At 47.4% G+C, this 17,562-nt stretch overlaps 1 long non-coding RNA gene across 1 annotated transcript; it reads left to right on the forward strand.

The window, feature by feature from the left end:
• The first annotated feature begins 11,462 nt into the window (after positions 1–11,462).
• Positions 11,463–17,353, forward strand: LOC134732641 (uncharacterized). The gene is made up of 3 exons (XR_010115986.1): positions 11,463–11,571; positions 12,458–12,734; positions 14,967–17,353. It is a non-coding gene; the product is annotated as an uncharacterized lncRNA (long non-coding RNA).
• Positions 17,354–17,562: the final 209 nt, after the last annotated feature.

Genomic DNA, 17,562 nt, shown 5'->3' on the forward strand with positions numbered 1-17,562 from the left:
ATAACTGATATAATAGATTGCTTAATTATAGTTAATTATTGATACTAACATTTCATGATTATAGCTGACATTTTTTTTTAGTGCTTCCTTTGTGTGGCCCCATATTGCCCTGTATAGAAGCATTTCGTCTTCACAACAACTCTATGAGGTAGGTACTATTATCCTCGTTTTCCAGCTGGAAAACAGGCCTTGGGAGATTGAGAAACTTACCCAAGTCCCACAGCTAGGGAGTGGTGGAGCTGGGATTGAGTTCAGGTTGTCTGTTTTCAGACCCAGAGCCTGCACTGGAGTTTGTGTGTCCCTAGGTGCATTCCACAGAACCCAGTAGCAGATGGTGCAATGAGGAAAACAAAAGGAGTGTTATGTACTGGAGGCTTGGGTCCCCCTGAGATCCATATGTTGAAGCTGTAACCCCCAATGTGATGGCATTTGAGGTGGAGTCTTCAGGAAATAATTAGGTTTACATGAGTTCATGAGGGTGGGGCCCCCGTGGTGGGATTAGTGCCCTTACAAGAAGAGGAAGAGACAAGAGCTGGGTCACTCTCCAGAACATGAGCACACAGTGAGATGGCAGTCGTCTGCAGGCCAGGAGGAGTGCCCTCTCCAGGAACTCAATCTGCCGGCCCTTGACCGTGAACTTGCCAGCCTCCAGAGCCATGAGAAGTAAATGTCTGCTGTTTAAGCCACGCAGTCTATGGTATTTTGTAATCGCAGCCTGAGCACAGTAAGACAAGGGGTAGTGCTTTTTAATCAAATCAATTTTGAAAATGCCCCATACAGTACTATCATCCTATCTTAAAGGACCAACGACGCCTATTGAAATCAGACTCTGAAAAGTCCTGCAATAAAGGAAGCTATTTAAATTTGTTTAAACAATTGCTTCTCAAACTTTTTGACTATGGAACATCTCCCCACTTATGAATATCTCAAAGAACACACTGGAAGGTACTACTGGAAGTGAAGCATATGCGTCAGAGATGAATGTATGCTTATTTTCCAGGTGGGAGGAACTGCCCAGTGAAGCCATAAAGTTGTATAGGCGAGGGTTTGGTAGTTGAAAAGAGAAGAATGCAGACAGAGCCTGAGAAAGGGCAGAGGGCCGTATCCAACAAGTGGGAAGTGCCATTTCAGGGAAAAGAGCCCAGATATTCCGGAACATCTGGGGAAGATAAAAGGAAGTTGTTCTTGGGATAAATCTGGTGAGAACCTACTTTCAAGAGCAGAGTTAGGGCCTGTCCTGGTTGGAGGAGCTGATTTTAAGAACAGAAAGAACAGTCCAGTATTAAATGTTTGAATATAGGAGGATAGGATAAAAAATGACTCACAGAATTATTATGTCATCTGGGCTGAAAAGTGTCATATTTACTGCCCATTAGAAATTCTTTACAGGCTGATTTCCTAAGTTAGCTTCATTTCTTTCTAGGAAATTACAAGACATGAACTCAAATAAAAGGCTCAGTTGACCAAGGGAACAAGATCTTGCTTAGTCCTGGTAATACCCAATAAATGTTTGCTAAATATATTCAAAGGGGCTGGGCATGGTGGCTCACGTCTGTAATCCCAGCACTTTGGGAAGCCAAGACGGACGGATCACTTGAGGTCAGGAGTTCGAGACCAGCCTGGCCAACATGATGAAACCCCATCACTACAAAAAAATACAAAAATTAGCCAGAGGTGGTGGCATGAGCCTGTGGTCCCAGCTACTCAGGAGGTTGAGGCGGAAGAATCGCTTGAACTCAGGACGTGGAGGTTGCAGTGAGCTGAGATTGCGCCACTGCACTCCAGCCTGGGCAACAGAGAGAGACTCCATCTCAAAAAAATAATTAATTAATTAATTAATTATATTGAAAGGACAAGAAAGGGAGGATTAATTGCACAATTTGGGTTTTGCATCCTTAAAATGAAATATTAATTTTACCAAGCAGTTAGTTTTTTAGAGTAGGGGTGGAGGGGAGAAGGTGAGATTGCTGGCAGAAAGATAGCAAATTACACAAAAGCCATCAAGTTGTTGTGTGATCTTATGATGAGGTTTCATGTCTGTTCATCTGTCAGATGATGGGGTCAGACTAGATAGTCTTAAAGACCCTATCCATATCTACCATCCTAAGATTCTCTGTTCTTCAGAACACGCTAGAGGAAGTTTGGGAAAGCAACTGTTTTATTCAGAGATAAGTACACTTAATACAATTCAGACAATACATTTGTAATGGGCATTTAACACAGCAATCAATTGTACAAGTAGATTCTATTTACTTTTTCTTTTATTAAGCAGAAGAATAAATAAACATAACTGGCCTCAATTATTTAACACTAAAAATGTTGACATTGTAGAGATAAATGTCAACACCAAGAAATACGTTTTCCATGTTCTCCTTAAAACAAATAGAAAGTTTGTCTGATATCAATAATTATCCCTTAGAATTAGGATGTATTCAGGTTTTATGCATGTTACACAGAGCAAACAGGCTATTTTCAATTTCTGTGTTTGTATATTTACCTATAATTGCCAACTTTCTACAAATGATGTTTCCTCTTGTGTAAATGCCAACTGGATTTAGCAAATGTCATGATTATTCATGCTACCTATTGGTGAAATGTAGTATGACAGCATCTTTTGTGTGCAAGACAGCTACTATGGGGAGAGGAGGGTTGTCAGGACAAATTAAACAGGAATTCTGTATTCAAGAACAGTGGAGAATCTATCTTTTATGAGGCAATTCAAAATTTGAACACTGGAAGGGTATTTGATGGTAGTAAGGAATTACTACCTTTTTTATTTCCTATTCTTTTTTAATTGTTTATTTTTAGGTGTGACATTGGTGTTGTGGTTATGTTAAAACGTCTTTATCTTTTAGAGACACATAGTAAGATATTCTGAATGAGCGCAGATGATATATGTAACTTGATTTAAAATAGTATTAGCAATTTTGATACATGCACAACGTGGATGAACCTTGAAAACGTGCTAAGTGAAATAAGCCAGACACAAAAGGACAACCATGGCCGGGCATGGTGGCTCACACCTGTAATCCCAGCACTTTGGGAAGCTGAGGTGGGCTGATCACTTGAGGCCAGAAGTTTGAGACCAGCCTGGCCAACATGGTGAAACCCCATCTCTACTAAAAATACAAAAATTAGCTGGGCATGGTGACATGTGCCTGTAATTCCAGCTACTCGGGAGACTGAGACAGGAGAATCGCTTGAACCCGGGAGGTGGAGGTTGCAGTGGAGCCAAGATCGTGCCATTGTACTCCAGCCTAAGTAACAGAGTGAGACTGTGTCTCAAAAAAAAAAAAAAAAAAGTGGTGGTAGGCAAATATATAGGGTATCTAGAGTAGTCAAATTCACAAAGACAAAAAGTAGAATGATGATTACCAGAGACTGGGGGAGGGGAAGTGGGGAGTTACCATCTAATGGGTCCAGAGTTTTAGTTTTGTAAGAACTCTTTTCTGGAGACGGATGGTGGTGATGGTTGCAGAACAATGCAGATGTCTTTAATACCACTGAACTGTACACTTAAAACATGATTAAAATGCAAAATTATAACATGTATTTTTTAGCACAATAAAAACAAAATTAGGGCCAGGTGGGTGCACCCGGGCCAGCAAGGAAGGGGCACACGTCTGGGTGGGTGGGGCAGGGAGGGTACCTGAGGTCACTGGCTCGGCGGTAGAGGCAGGGGCGGCAGAGGTGGAACTGCAGAGCTGCAGGGTCCACTGACCCTTACCCTCAGCTGGAGAAGTAACCCTCCAGATCAACTGCAAGAACAAACCAGCAATCCTGAGAGGAACCACAGACCCTCTGAAGGAAGCGGACTGCTCCTGCAGGACCCAGGAGACACCCCAAGTAGTGTGAGTGCCCCAACTGCGGAAGTGGGAAAGGGGGACCCTCCTCTTCTGAACACACACCTCCACTGGGGAAGCTGAAGGTCTGTTTTCGGGAGAAGTTTCCAACTTTACCTCAAGCTGAGTCAAGTTAGAGAGCTGAGCCGAGCAAAATACAAGGGTAGAGGAAGCAGCAGAAAGGCCCTGGGAGCTCGCTGGGTCCCCAAGCAGCCCATTCCTGCCTGACACCACAGGGATCCATCAGGAGGGTGGCCAGAGGAGCAGGGGGTAAAACTCCACAAGGAGAAGGAATCCTCTAGCTGAACTTTATAACAATTTGAAAGGGGCAAGAAGCCTCCTGGCCAGAACCTGGGGGAGAGCATGAATCTGGCGTGCAGACTTGACATGCAGGGGGATGAACTGAAGCCCTTTTCTTCCACAGCTGGGAGGCGAAAAGCCTTGGGCAAGTTTTCGAGGCCATCTCACCCTCCACCCGGAAACAGACTCGAGGCTATTGGGGGAGGCACGGTGGGAGTGAGGCCGGCCTTTCGGTTTGTGTGGGAGCTGGGTGAGGCCTGTGACTGCCGGCTTTCCCCAACTTCCCTGACAACCTGCATGACTAAACAGAGGCAGCCATAATCCTCCTAGGTACACAACTCCAGTGACCTGGGAATCCCACCCCCATCCCCCACAGCAGCTGAAGCAAGACCTGCCCAAGGAGAGTCTGAGCTCAGACACACCTAGCCCCTCCTCCACCTCCACTGGAACAGGTGCTGGTATCCATGGCTGAGAGACCCATAGACATTTCACATCACAGGACTCTGTGCAGACAACCCCCAGTACCAGCCCGGAGCTGGCTAGACTCACTGGTTGGCTAGACCCAGAAAAGAGACAATAATCACTGCAGTTAGGCTCACAGGAAGCCACATCCACAGGAAAAAGGGGGGAGTACTACATCAAGGGAACATCCCATGGGACAAAAGAATCTGAACAACAGCCTTCAGCCCTAGACCTTTTTCTGACAGAGCCTACCCAAATGAGAAGGAGCCAGAAAATCAAACCTGGTAATATGACAAAACAAGGCTCTTCAACACCCCCCAAAAAATCACACTAGTTCACCAGTGTGGATCCAAACCAAGAAGAAATCCTGGATTTACCTGAAAAAGAATTCAGGAGTGCAGTGGCATGATCTTGGCTCACTGTAACCTCCACCTCCCAGGTTCAAGTGATTCTCCTGCCTCAGCCTCCAGAGTAGCTGGGACTACAGGCGCACGCCACCATGCCCGGCTAATTTTTGTATTTTTAGTAGAGACGGAGTTTTGCCATGTTGGCCAGGCTGGTCTCAAACTCCTGACCTCAAGTGATCCACCCACATCGGCCTCCCAAAATGCACCTATTGCATCTTGGGCTGCAGTTTCTACCACTTGCAGGAGTTGAGTGAGACAGAACACTCACAGAACAAGTTAGGCAAAGCAACTTTATTCATCACAGATAGGCAGCAAGGCACAACAGAAGCCTAGCATCCACTGCGAGCTGATTCTGCAAGGCTCAGGAAGCTACTCAGAATGGATAGAGTCTTGTCTGCACATGCCCCACAATGCACTGCAGCCGAGGCACTCTGAAAGCACTCCACTCTGGGTTTTATACCCTGGGGGGAAACTGGGATCACTGGATCACAGCATTGGAGGACATCTTGTTCTAAGAGGAACAGAAACAGAATCTGGCATGTTCCGGACAGCTTTCCTTATCTCAGAATGTTGTTTCCAGCACATTCTAGAGTTATTCTGAGAACTACAAGTGAAAAATGGGGGAAGAGCTGGGTTATCAAGGCCATCCAGGCACTTGTCCTGCAATGCCCAGGAAAGTCATCCCAGAGGAGGTTACATTTGAGTTGGCCTCAAAGGATGGCTAGAATTTCTAGCCCTTATCTGGAGGAAATAGAATGAGGAAAAACATACAGCCGTGTATGCCAAAAACACAATTTGTCCAGTAAATGTGTGTAAACTCAGGCTGAAATTTAGCAGGCATGATGAGAAAGGAGATATGGATTAGGCCTGATTAGGAATGCCCTGATGTGCCATTGTAGGGAATCTGGAGTGGGCCCGGGCTTGAAAACCAGCAGTGATGAAAGGTAGAATTCTGTTTGGCCAGATCAGATTTGAAAATAATTTTGAATGCCGTTGGATAGGAAATTCAGCTCCAATGACTCATAGACCTGTGGTGTAAGGCCTGAAATTAAGATTCAAAACTAAGTGCTGCCTTGCCTATGAAGGCTGGTAAAATCAGGGTACAGAGGCTCAAATGGATTAACTGCAAGTTCTCCTCCCACTCTGCTCCTGGTGGATAAGGTCCTCTAGCCAAGCAACCCTCCTTATCAAAGGGACCAGGTGCAGCGCTAGGCTTCAGGTCCCCGTCAGCCTGTAGAATTATCCAAGCAAACCAAACACATCCTCCTACAGGAACCAGGGGCACCTTGCCCTCTTGTTACTACAAAGCCTGCCTCCCACAGCTCCTGGTGGTTCACTCTGTTCCCAACTGCAACCCCCACATGGCTCTGTGTGGGACAGTGTGGTCCTCCCCTGGGCCATGAGCATATGTGACTAATTACCTGCTGCCCATCTCATCTGTCTAGGGTTGGGTGTCATATATTCAACCATCCTCTCAGCCCTAGGGCGGGAATCCCTCCCTCCCCAGTGGGGTGAAGTGGAGGCAAACTAAATCAAACTAAATAAGACCCCATCATACCATGTTGTATTGCATCCTGTTCTTTTCTTTCTTTCTTTTTTTTTTTTTTTTTGAGACAGGGTCTCACTTTGTTACCCAGGCTGGAGTGCAGTGGCACAATCTTGGCTCACTGCAACCTCCACCTCCTGGGTCCAAGCGATTCTTGTGTCTCAGCCTCCCGAGTAGCTGGGACTACAGGTGCTTGCCACCACACCCAGCTAATTTTTGTGGTTTTTTTCTTTTTTTGTATTTTTAGTAGAGATGGGGTTTCACCATGTTGGCCAGGCTGGTCTTGAACTCCTGAACTCAAGTGATCCGCCCACCTTGGCCTCCCAATGTGCTGGGATTACAGGTGTGACCCACCACACTTGGCCTCATCCTGCTTCTTTACACACTTACATTTCCTGCATAACTGAAAAAACTTGACCTTGTAACACCTCTTTTCAGGGGAATGACATATAAAATTATTCATAATGACAGATTATGAAATATTTTACCAATATTTTCCTTTAAGAAAGATTAGGGAGGTAGTGTTTAGGATAGATTCTACATGGAACAAATTAGAAGTAGAAAGACCAGTCAAGAAGTATCTGAACAGAATGATAGCCGAGTGGTGTGCAGTGGATACTGTGATATGCTGCCCAGAAAGGACAGTGAAGGACATCAGGCCCCAGCTGCTAGAAGTGCTGCTGCAGTCAGCCTGTAGCTCTTAGCCCTCTCAGAAAGTGCCTGAGCTGCAGAGAACTGCCTCACCCAAGAACATGCCCTATCTTTGTCCTTTTGGGCTGCTATCCTACCAGAGACTAAGTAGTTCAAAAACAACAGAAATGTATTTCTCACAATTCTAGAGGCTGGGAAGTCCAAAGTCAAGGCACCAGCAAATTTGATGTCTGGTGAGGGTTGGCTTCCTAACTGATAGACAATGTCTTCTTACTGTATCCTCATGTGGTGGAAGGGATAAGGGAGGGACCTCTCTGGGGTGTCTTCTATAAGGGCACTAATCCCATCCTGAGGGCTCCATCCTTGTGACCTAATCACCTCCCAAAGGCCCCACATCCCAATACCATCACCTTGGGGGTTAGGATTTTAACGTACAAGTTTTGGAGGGACACAAATATTCAGACCATAGCACACTCGTGCCTGGGGAAGCTCATATCGAGTGACCAATGGATGGTGGAGCATAAGGGTTTGGCCAGCTCAGCCATGCTTGGCCTGTTTCTGAAAGTCCACCTAACTCCAGAGCTCTTGGTGAGGTTTGCTGAGACTGTCAGCTTTGGGTTGTAGCTCAACGTCACTGCTCTGCCCACTCCTGCTTCTGTCCCCTAACTTCCACAGGTGTGGTCCCTCCCACAGGCATCCCTTCATGAAATGCCTCTTTAGAGTCTGGTTTCTGGGGATACAACCTGTGACGCTGAAAAAATTAAGAGGCCGGTCACAGTGGGTCATGCCTATAATCCTAGCACTTTGGGAGGCCAAGGCAGGAGGATTGCTTGAGCTCAGTAGCTGAAGACCAGCCTGGGCAACATAGTGAGACCACATCTCTACAAAAAATGTTAATAAAAAAGAAATAAAATAAATTAGAGATGGGAAATGAGGGGAGGAGAGGGAAATTGAGAAAGAAGAAGCTTAGATAATTTTCACCCTAAGGGTAAATCCCCCAAATAATGTTTCCCCATCTTCTCAGAGAGCCCACAGTCTGAATGAGGAGAAAGCTGTTCAATGAAAAATCAACAAGTAGTCAGGTGAATGCTCCAGGAATCTGCAGAGTGGCAGTGCCCATGCCTTTTACATAAACCAACCTCCTCACTCTCCCTCCTCAGCAGCTCCCAGGCCTGAGAACCGGCAGCATCACCTTCTCCCAAGTACAATCGAGAATCATTTCTCACCAGTAAGAATGTTGGTGTCACATTAAATTTGTGATGCTTAATGGGCTTATTTATGTATTTATTTATTTTTGAGATGGAGTTTCGCTCTTGTTGCCCAGGCTGGAGTACAGTGGCGCGAACTTGGCTTGTTGCAACCTCTGCCTCCTGGGTTCGAGAGATTCTCCTGTCTTAGCCTCCAGAGTAGCTGAGATTACAGGCACACGCCATTACGCCCGGCTAATTTTTTGTATTTTTAGTAGAGACGAGGGTTTCACCATGTTGGCCAAGATGGTCTCAAACTCCTGACCTCAGGTGATCCACCCACCTCAGCCTCCCAAAGTGCTGGGATTACAGGCGTGAGCCACCACGCCCAGCCGGCTTATTCATTTATACTTCAATCAGGATTAAGTATATCATGAGAATAAAACAATCCAGATGGTTCTGAGACTGAATCTGAGCTCCTGGGTAACACAGCAGGGTGGATCTGGACTGGACTTCCTGCCCTGGATCAGCAAGATTGGTCTCATAGGTGTGCACTGAAGGCACCCGAGAAGGTGTGATTTGATGGGCACCTAGAAGACCCATCTACCCCCAAAAGACATGACTCAGTGAGGCTGTAGACCCTCTCTGCCACAGCAGCTTCATGTGGGCTTTGTAGATCAGCACAGCTCTTAGACCCAGCCATGCACGGCTCCTGACTGGGCCATATATATTAGAGAAGGGGTCAACAAACTACAGACTTTGGGCCAAATCTAACCTCCCCATCCAGACCTGTTTCTGTACAGCCTATATAAAAAATGTTTTTTACATTTTAAAAATCTTTTGTAAATTTTAAAATTTGTAATTGTTGTGGGTACATAGTAGGTGTATATATTTATGGGGTACATGGGATGTTTTGATACAGGCCTGCAATGTGAAATAAGCACATCATGTAACATGGGGTATCCATCCCCTCAAGCATGTATCCTCAGTGTTACAAACAATCCAATTATACTCTTATTTTTAAATGTACAATTAAGTTACGTTATGATTGAGTTTTTACTTTTTTGAGGCAGAGTCTCACTCTGTCGCCCAGGCTGGAATGTAGTGGTGCGATCTTCACTCATTGCAACCTCCGCCTCCTGGGTTCAAGTGATTCTCCTGCCTCAGCCTCCCAAGTTACTGGGATTACAGACATGCATCACCACACCCAGCTAATTTTGAATTTTTAGTAGAGATGGGGTTTTGCCATGTTGCTCAGGCTGGTCTCCAACTCCTGATCTCAGGTGATCCACTCACTTTGGCCTCCAAAAGTGCTGGGATTACAGGCGTGAGCCACTGCTCCTGATCGAGTTTTTACATTTTTAAATAATTGAAAGAACCCAAAAGAAGAATATTTTGCAACATAGGAAGATTATCTGAAATTCAAATTTCAGTGTTCACAAATGAAGTTTTCCTGGAACACAGCCATGCTCATTTTCTTAAATATCATCTGTGGCTGCTCTCATGCCCAACAGCAGAGCTGAATAATTGCCATAGAAACCACATGGCCCTCAGAGACTAAAAGTTTGCTACCTGGTACTGACCCCTGCTTTACAGCTTTGCTGCTTCACTCTGTGGTCTGAAGACCAGCCTGACCAGCTTTACCTGGGGGGCTGTTAGAAATGCAGAATCTTGGTCCCTGCCTAGACCTACTGATTCAGATCCCAGGAAATTTCTATTCCCATGAATGTTGGAGAAATGTCAGCTTAGAGGGCTCTGCCCTGGCCATCCTCTGCTGCCCCTCCTCTCAGTGCAGGCAGTCCACAAGGTCAAGGGCATGCATCCTCCCGGAACCTCTTCCCCATCTAGGCCATGCTCTGAGTGCCTGGGAATTTTCTGCCTCCAGGGTCAATGCCAGCTTCCTCTCTGGGGTCCATTCTAGCCCAATAGGTGGTCAAGATGCAGCTGTTACAGGGTGGACAGAGAGTGCCTGTGCTTGAATTTATGGATGGTGTGTCCTCTTGCTCAGGCAGCAAGTTCCTCATGGCATAAAGTGGGGAGACAAAGGGGAAGGATGGTGGCTGGGGATTAGTTCTTGCTGTCCCATTACCTTCTGGCTTGGGCTCTAGAGCCCAGGAATTCTAGCCTGCCATGTAGTTATGTATATATATTTGACAGTTTATTCACTTGATAGATAACTTCTAAATATTTCAACATAGCTTATGGGCCTTCATTGGTACTTTTGACACAGGACCCATGAATGTGAATAGTATGTCTATTGAATGTTTCTCAACGTGTGTTCTGAGGACCCCCTGCAGCAGAATTCACATGGGTTGTTTGCCTAAAATTCCAATTCCTGGGTCCCGCTTTTGATTATCCTGAATCAGAATTTTTGAGGGTGGAGCCGAGGGATCTGCATTCTAACAAGCTTCCCAGTGGTTCTGGTTCACACCAGAGTTTCAGGAACTCTTGGAACTGGGGTAGGGTGGACAGGAGCTGGCTCCCAGTGGGCAGGAGCTTCAGGGGAGAAGAAAAGGAACCAGCCAGCTCAGGGGACCACACTGCCTGCCAGCTTCAAACGCTTCCTATTTCTCTCACTATCTCTTCCTCATCTGGCCTGAACCCAGCTCTGGGTATGAGCTGCAGAGAGAAGTTTTCTGCCAGGATTGGGCAAGGGCATTCTCCCCCTAATATGGGGCCTTCAGAGACTGCTCTACCGAAGGAAGTGTCTGAGTCAATGTGAAATTGGAAAGAAGAGAGATATGGTTTGGCTGTGTCCCCACTCAAATCTCATTTTGAATTATAGCTCCTACAATTCCCATGTGTCGTGGGAGGGACCTGGTGGGTGGTAATTGAATCATGGGGGCAGGTCATTCCCATGCTGTTCTTGTGATCGTGAGTCTCACAAGATCTGATGGTTCTATAAGAAGGAGCTCCCCCGCACAAGTTTTCTCTTCCCTGCCACCATATAGGATGTGACATTCCTCCTTGCCTTCTGCCATGATTGTGAGGCCTCCCTAGCCATGTGGAACTGTGAGTCCATTAAACCTCTTTCCTTTATAAATTCCCCAGTCTCGGGTATGTCTTTATTAGCAGTGTGAAGATGGACTAATACAAAGAGGAACTAGGGGAGCTTGGAGGAACCAGAGTCTCAATCAGGGATTCAGGTGAAGTCTCTGTTGCAAACCCTTGAGCAGGTGAGAACCCCTGGACTCTTGGAGGGGACGTGGGAGGAGCTGCACACACAGACGGTGCTGTCCAACCAATGTGGGTTCAAACCCTGCATCTGTCACTGGCTATGTGACCTTGATCGAGTTCCTTAAGGTCTCTAGGTTTGTTTTCTTATCTGTAAGATGAGAATCCTCTTCCGCAAACCATGTCTGTTTAAAATACATGCTTATTTTGAAAGTGTTAATGTTCTTTCTCACTCATAATTTTAAAACATTTATTCATGGCTATAATATTAAATCTGTGACTTTATTTTTGCTAAATGTCCATCTCAGAGAAGAATATGACTTTATATAGCTAAGTATTTTTTTAAAAATAAGCCTTAGTAACGCATATTTGCAATAAAAATATTTGACAATCCTAATACCTTCAGGCTTGTCACTGGAATGAAATGTGATAATTAAGTAAAACCCATTCTTGCCACAAAGATCTAAGTGGTGGCCATTTTTTTTTTCTGAGGCAGAGTCTTGCTCTGTCACTCAGACTGGAGTGCAATGGTGTGATCTCGGCTCACTGCAACCTCTGCCTCCCAGGTTCAAGCAATTCTCCTGCCTCAGCCTCCCAAGTAGCTGGGATTACAGGCACCCGCCATCACACCCGGCTAATTTTTATATTTTTAGTAGTGATGGGGTTTCACCATGTTGGCCAGGCTGGTCTTGAGCTCCTGATCTTGTGATCCGCCCGCCTCGACCTCCCAAAGTGCTGGGATTACAGGCATGAGCCACCACGCCCGGTCGGTGGCCACTGTTTATTAGGAAGCTTGTTATCTTCTACCACTGCATCTTCTGATGATTGCTCTCACAGGCACTTAACCACTGGCTAATAAAATGAAATTTCCTTAAACCTCATGCACAGGAAGCCACTTAGGCTGCAGTTGCAGCCCTGTGCCAGGGCAGTGCTTGGCCAGTGACCTCTAACTCCCTGAGGCTCCTTGTGAGGGAGCAACTCCTGAAGTCACATGGCGAAGGTGCTCACAGGACATGATTCTTAGGATGATCCCACCTGTCGAGACCACAGCCTGGGACTCACTGTCACAGGTTAGTGATGAACGCGGAACCTTAATGAAACCGCCAGCGACAGCTGTGCCATACTGCAAGTCACCACTAGGGGGAAGCAGAATACAAGCATCCAGGTGAGAACCAAGGAAGCCCTGAGGAATGTGGCCCAGGAAGCCAAATGGGGATGGGAGGGGAGACGGATCCTAGGCGCACCCTCCCTGTTCACCCCACCCACCGGGCAGACATGCACACTTCTGGTCTTGCTCTCAAACCATCTGATTCCTCTGTTACTCTGTTCTCTGGTCCTGGTACAGCACATTATATCTTCCGTATGGCAAAGGCCAGTGGTTCTCTAACTTGGCTGCACGTTTAAATCACCTGGGGAGTTCTGTAAACTCTCTACATCCTGGCCTTATCTCAATTAAATCTGAATCTCCAGTGTTTGGAAGCAGGAATCAGTGCTTTTTATATTTATTTATTTACTTGCTTATTTATTTTTGAGACAGAGTCTCACTCTGTTTTCCAGGCTGGAATGCAGTGGTGCGATCTAGGCTCACTGCAACCTCAGCTCCCTGGGCTCAAGCGATTCTCGTGCCTCAGCCTCCCGAGTAGCTGGGACTACAGGCATGCACCACCACATCCAGCTATTTTTTTTTTTTCTATTTTAGTTGACATTTTTGCCATGTTGGCCAGGCTGGTCCTGAACTCCTGACTCAAGTGATCTGCCAGCCTCAGCCTCCCAAAGTGCTGGGATGATAGGCATGAGCCACTATGCCCAGACTCCAGAGCTTTTTAAAACACAACAGGTGATTCCAGTTTGCAGCCAATTTTGAGAACCACTGCTTTAGGCAAAAGATCTCATTTCTTTTCAAATGGAAGCTGGCTTTCACTGTTAGAGGACTCCTCCAAGAAGCCTCCTAACGAACCACACATTTTCCTCCTCCTCCTCCATCTGTCCACGGGCCTGTCTGCAGCTGATGCCAGTACTTATGGTTTAAGATACATACGGGTTACCTGAGGGTGTTGCAGATTCAGATTCGTTCGGTCTGGGGTGGGGTTGAGACGCTGCCTCTCTAAGTCCCAGGTGCTGCTGGTCCACAGACCATCCACAGCAGGGTTGGCAGGACATCATCCTGTGTTTCCGCATGTGCACCTTTGCAGTTGTTCTCTAGCTGTTTTGCATTCCTTTTCTGCTCCTGTATTAACCACGTTTCTCCTTTCTGTAAACTTGATGCTTTAACATCTGCCCCGCGTGCATCTATCTGCAGGACACACCTTGCTCTGTGCAACCCAATAATATGTCTCCCTCACTGTCCCCCTCCCCCTGGAAGGAGTCCTCCGGGGCATGTGCTTTTCAAATGAAAACCAACCCAGAGCTCACATCCCAACCAATTCCCTTATCTGGTTCTCACACTCCAGGCCACTATCCCCCTGCCCTAATCACCCAGGGCCAGCTACCCGACAAATAGGAACAGCCCGTTTGCCCCAGAACCTGCTGAAATGATTTAAACTAGCCAGTCCTGAGCTAGCTAACCCTGCCTTGCCCACTCCTTCCTATGGAAACCATAATAAGGGCTCTGGCCACATTCTCTCCTCCCTCTGCCTCTTGACCAGCCCTCATGCTGCCCTGGGTGGCCCTGCATGGTGTGGCATGCCCACTTCTCTTAGATCTGAGAGTAAGAAACTCTCTTCAATGGCAGTCGTCATCTGATCTGTTGGCCTCACCAAAGCTGAATAAAAATAAAACCTATTAGAACAACTCCCCTGCTAGGAGGAGAGGCGTGGCTGGTTCCCAACTTGTCTGCATTCTGCCGCTCCTCCCAGTCTCACTCCAGTCCCTGCTATGCTGCTCATGGTATGAACACAAGACCCTGAACGCACACAGAAAAGAGCTCAATCAGTGACTGTTGAATGAATAAGTGAACAAATGTAGGGAGAAAAATTCTGAACTTGGAGTTGGAGACCTGGCTCTGCCACTAACAGCTGTGAGAAATTGTGAAGGTGCCCCCGAGACTCAGTGACTTCATTTGTCCTGTTATTTCATAGTGAGGCCACTATGAGCAATATGTGTTAAAACCCCTTTTCGTCCACTTGGTAGCATCCTCCTTTCTCCCTCCATCCCCTACTTGTCACTGGTGTTCAGGGTTACAGCCTTGCCCTTCACACACTGCCTGGGAGGTCCTATCTGTTCCCGAGTCTTTGAATCTTTACCCACAGCTGCTATGGTCTGAATATCTGTGTCCCTCCAAAATTCACACGTTGAAATCCAAATGCCCAAGGTGATGGCATTGGGAGGTGGGGCCTTTGGGAAGTGATTAGATCTTGGGGGTAGAGCCCCCATTAATGGGATTAATGCCCTTATACAGAAGGTTCCAGAGAGCTGCCTCACTTCTGCCACCACGTGAGGACACAGAGAGAAGACTCACATGTGAATCAGAAAGCAGCCCTCATCGGACACCAAATCCATCAGTACCTTGACCTTGGACTTACTTCCCACCCTCCAGAACTGTGGGAAATACATTTCTGTTGTCTGTGAGTTACTCAATCTAAGGCATTTTGTTATAGCAGCCGGAACAGACTAAGATACCAGCTCAGGCTCCCCTCTTGAGCTCCACACATGTCTAACCAAATGCTGACAATCCATCTCTATCCTGTCAACCTGCCTGTAAGTCATATTTGACACATTCAAAATCGAGTTTATCATGCCTTTGCACCTCCCAAACCAGCTCCTCCCCTCATATGTCCTATCACCACAAGTGCCCAGAAGCGGAGTGGCACATGGAAGGAAGCGATCTGGGCGATGGGGGTGGAATTAGATGGCAGAGATTTGTGACAAGCATAGAAGACCACCCAGCACGCTCAGGGGGCAGCATCAATCATAAGTCACATCACAGCAGAGCCATGGTGTTCGAGTCCCAACAGGCAGAGGGAGAGAGGGTGAGGGGGAGAGAGAGAGAGAGAGAGAAAGAAGGAGAGAGAGGGAGAGAGGGAGAGAGAGAGACAGATGCAGGGACCTCCGACCCATGCAGGTGGGCTTGGGATCATGAGAGCATATGAGGATAGACCCCAGGCTGGCTTCACTGAGACGCCACCCAGAGAAAGGCAGCTGGAGGACATGAGGTGAGAATGGAGCCCTTGCCACCTTCCTGGAGCTCCAAGCCAGTCACTCTCACCAGGGGCCCAGAGGCCATTGGGGCAAACAGCATTGACACTCTTTCAAACCCTGCTGGCCACTTCCCTCCCTAGGGGAGCAGCAGAGAAGCCCACAGGTGGCCGGTGCTCAGTCAGCACAGCTGAGGTGAGCTGGCAAAACTCCTGGCACTCTCTGTCTCCGAGAATTGGCTGGGGCATCTGATGGTGGTTGCAGAGCCTCATCTCCCCTCTGTTGAGCTTAGCGGAGATCAGGCTCAGCAGATGTGCTCAGGTCCCCAGGAGGCTGGGCTGGTTACAGTCACTGGGGACCAGGTGCTCCCCTTTTGAACCAAGGTCATTTCTCCCAACGAGGGAGCTTCCATAATCACAGGGATGTCCCCTGACCCCATCCCTACAAACATGTAGAGTGCAAAGGAGCACGGGGCAGGGGTGGGCTCTTAATTCCTGGCAGGGAGCTGCTGCCGTCTGATCCGAGTTGTGGGACAGCACTGGGTGTGTGCTCCTACTTCCTGGCTTATAGGTTTCCTTCTCTGTGTGGCACTAGCATGTGTGTCCTTGACCCCTTAGCAGAGAGGAGCCAATTCACTCTGTCTGTGAAGCCAAAACACAAGGGACCTGCAAGTTTTGAACCCTTCTCTCCACCAAGATGTGAGATGTATACTGGCAGATCCCTGAGATCCCACTAGGCTCAGGCCCTCCACTCACCTGCCTCTGCTGGGCTCAAGCCTCCCTCTGGCACCTGCAGCACAGAACAGCCTCCTCCAGCCTGGCTCCACGCCCGCCCCGCCCCCATCTTCCTCCTCCCTACCCACTGGAATGAGCTTCCCAAAAGGCAGATCTTACCAGGTGTCACTCCTCCTCAGAACCCTTATCAATCTCTGCTTGCCTTTTCCATTCTCTTCTCTCCATCCCTTTCTACATACGGGTTTCCTCCCCAGTTTCACTGCGACAGGGCCATTGCCCTTGCAGGTCTCCCTGCTGTTTCTGAATACACGGCTTCTTCCTGGATTTGTTCTCTTACTCTCTTCCCTGCTAGAAGCCGTGGCTAACCTGTTCTTATCTTTCCTGACTGAGGTGGGCCCATTCCTCCACTCTGTGCTCATAGCAGCCTCCTCTAACCTCCATTTGAGCCTTTGTTTTATTGCAGGGGTCCCCAACCCCTGGGCCATGGGCTGGTACCAGTCTGTGGCCTGTTAGGAACGAGGCCACACAGCAGGAGGTGAATGGCAGGCAGGTGAGTGAAGCTTCACCTGTATCTGCAGCTGCTCCCCATGGCTCACATCACCGCCTGAGTTCCGCCTCCTGTCAGATCAGCTGGGCATTGGATTCTTATAGGAGCACGAACCCTATTGCAAACTGCACATACGAGGGACCTGGGTTCCCTGCTCCTTATCAGAATCGAATGCCTGATGATCTGTCACTCTTGATGATCTGTCACTGTCTCCCATCACCCCCAGATGGGACCGTCTAGTTTCAGGAAAACAAGCTCAGGGCTCCCACTGATTCTACATTATGGTGAGTTGTATAATTATTTCATTATATATTACAATGTAATCATAATACAAATAACCTGCACAATAAATATAATGCATTTGAATCATCCTGAAACTACCCTGTGACCCCCGTCCGTGGAAAAACCGTCTTCCACGAAACCGGTCCCTGGTGTGAAAAAGGTTGGGGACCGCTGTTCTATTGCATTACATTCTAATACTTTATTTTTATTTCTGTTTCCTTCACTGTGGGCGAGCCCCTTCAGGGCAGGGGTTTGTTCCCTCCGAAGCTTAACAGCCTAGTGGCAGAGCTGGCCTT

The sequence above is a fragment of the Symphalangus syndactylus genome, chromosome 15, assembly GCF_028878055.3.
Source record: "Symphalangus syndactylus isolate Jambi chromosome 15, NHGRI_mSymSyn1-v2.1_pri, whole genome shotgun sequence".
Classification (NCBI taxonomy): Eukaryota; Metazoa; Chordata; class Mammalia; order Primates; family Hylobatidae; genus Symphalangus; species Symphalangus syndactylus.